Source organism: Danio rerio, chromosome 4 (assembly GCF_052040795.2).
Source record: "Danio rerio strain M-AB ecotype USA chromosome 4, GRCz13ab, whole genome shotgun sequence".
Lineage (NCBI taxonomy): Eukaryota > Metazoa > Chordata > Actinopteri > Cypriniformes > Danionidae > Danio > Danio rerio.
In genome coordinates this window covers 2,172,501-2,175,138 of record NC_141024.2, presented here as the reverse complement: position 1 = coordinate 2,175,138, position 2,638 = coordinate 2,172,501, and the positions used below count along the sequence as shown (strand labels likewise).

At 27.3% G+C, this 2,638-nt stretch overlaps 1 protein-coding gene and 1 long non-coding RNA gene across 2 annotated transcripts in view; one reads left to right on the top strand and one right to left on the bottom strand.

Moving 5' to 3' along the window:
* Window positions 1–1,429: 1,429 nt before the first annotated feature.
* The window catches only part of LOC141381549 (uncharacterized), a 7,819-nt gene continuing 6,610 nt past the window's right edge, over window positions 1,430–2,638 (top strand). The window contains exon 1 of the long non-coding RNA XR_015482370.2: window positions 1,430–1,741. This is a non-coding gene — a long non-coding RNA (uncharacterized LOC141381549). The remainder of the gene's footprint in view (window positions 1,742–2,638) is intronic.
* The window catches only part of LOC147844588 (uncharacterized), a 9,579-nt gene continuing 9,127 nt past the window's right edge, over window positions 2,187–2,638 (bottom strand). Inside the window, exon 6 of the mRNA XM_088649927.1 lies at window positions 2,187–2,638. This exon is cut by the window's right edge and continues 986 nt beyond it. The gene's annotated coding sequence lies outside the window, so the exon portion shown is untranslated.

Genomic DNA, 2,638 nt, shown 5'->3' with positions numbered 1-2,638 from the left:
AAACATATAATCATAACATAAACATGCTTTCAATAAAGTTCATAAACACACAGCTGAGCTGAGACAAATTCATGTTTTATTCCTAGCGCATTTTTATTCCTAAAACCAGGTTAAATAACTATTTAAAGAAATGAAACAATGATCAAATAAATAAATCAATAAATACCTTCATTATTGTGTAAATTTATACATATATATATATATATTTATATATATATATATATATATATATATATATATATATATATATATATATATATATATATATAAAATATATATATAAAAAATTATATATATATATTTTATATATATATATATTATATATATATATATATATATATATATATATATATATATATATATATATATATATATATATAAATATATATATAAAACCATTATACAATGAAAATCATGTGTCGAGTCACGTGTTGAAATGATGAAGCTGCAACAGACGTGTGTTCAAATCCCGCAAAAACATATAATGATGACATAAACATGCTTTGAATAAATATATATCCTACTGAGCCGAGACAAATTCATGTTTTCTTTCAAACACAGCACAAATGACAAACAATGAAACTAAACAATGATCAAATACATTTAAAAATATAGATTTTTAGATAAAATATGTGTACATTTAAGAAATAGAAATAATAAATTAAAAATTTCTAAAGAAAATTCACATTGATACACATTATTTCTATTCATACACATAAAAAAGTAAAAAAAAAAAATATATATATATATATATATATATATATATATATATATATAGACTTTAAAATAACAGATGTGGGGTCACGTGTTGAAATAATATAGCTGCAACAGACGTGTGTTCGAATCCCACAAAAAAATGTAATCATAGCATAAACATACTTCTAAAAACTATAATATCAAAATGAGCCGAGACAAATTCATGTTTTATTTTCAAACACAGATAAACAACATAAACAGCCTTTTAAAGAAACTAAACAATGATCAAATAAATATAAAAATCTTGATTTTTATATCAAATACATAAGCTTAAAAAACAACAATAATAAAATACTAATTATTGAACTATAATAATAGTATTCAACATAAAACACACATTGATGTACTTTATTGCTATTTATGTTTAAAAATATATATTAAAATCACTTGTCGGGTCACGTGTTGAAATAATGAAAGCACACAAAATATGGCCTTTGAACCACAGCAGATGCGCGTTCGAATCCCGCAAAAACATAATCACAACATACGCATACTTCCAATAAGGTTAATAATATCCAACCAAACCTAGACAAAAACAGACAGGAAAACATCGCAGCTCCACTTTCCATCATAAAATATTTTGCTTCATTTACAGCAAATCTCTCAGCCTGCAATGAAGAACGCAGTAGGGGGCGTTTACCTTTAAGCGGGCGTGGTCTCCCATGTTACAGAAAGCATTTGATTGGATCTCACGTCAGGATTTGGCTTTGATATGTTTATTTTTTGTAAATGTTAGCAGTTAACCATCTTTTAGATATCAGCTAAAGTTATTTTGAAATTAAGTTTATAGATGTCACCAAAATATTAAAGCAATTCGAAAAATAATAATAAGCAGAAACAACTGATTACTTTGTAGATGACGCCGTGTTTGTTTGTTTGTTTTTGTTTGAAACGTTTAACTGTAAAATATATAAATCTGCTGCGAATTCAACCAGAACAAAAGGATTGCATCAAGTTCAATACTTCTTTTATCTCCAAACACAAGGTAAGAACATGACACCAAATATAAGCTATCAAGTTTTTATATTAAACAAAAACCCTAATAAATAGTGGTTTCCTGAAGGTAATGGAGAAATCTGCACAGATAAAGGCCTCCAAACATTAGAGAAATACTGCTTGGCATGTCCAGTAAAGAGAAAAGAAAGTAATATAGGTACATTTCAATTTTTTAGATGTATTTTTATTTGAAACAAGTGTCTGTGATGTCTGGAATTGAACTATGTTGGGCAGAGTAAATAAAGATAGCTGAATCTAAATGATATATTAAGCTGACTTCAATGCTTTTAGATTTACAGGCATGCAAAAACACAAGAAGTCCACACATTTGAATGGCGTGTAAAGCTGTAGATTTTGTCTTCTTAATCTCTGTGTAAAAATATCCTGACATTGCTGCAAACTTTCTGAAGTGTTATGAGACTCTGAACCACAAAACCAGTCAAGTTGCATGGCTGTATTTTTGGCAATAATCAAAAAACCATTCAAAATACATAATCACTTGTTTGATCTCCAAACACAACAACAAATATAAGGCCTGAAGTTTTTATATTACACAAAAACCATAACAAATAAGGGTGTCCTGAAGAAAATTGAGACATCTTCCCACAGATAAAGGCTTGCAAACATTAGAGAAATATTGTTTGGCATGTTCAGTGACATTAAAGGAAAAGTGAGAAATGTAGTACTACTTACATTTCTATTTTCAACATATATTTTTCTTGTAAATAAATGTCTGTGATTTCTGGAATTGATCCATAAGATGCCAAAAGAAAAAATCTAACACTGTAATATATATTTAGCTGTCTTCAATGCTTTTTCATTTACAGACATGCACTTTGAAAAACTGTGCAACAAAATCAGTGCATATGTATCGAACTAAAATAGC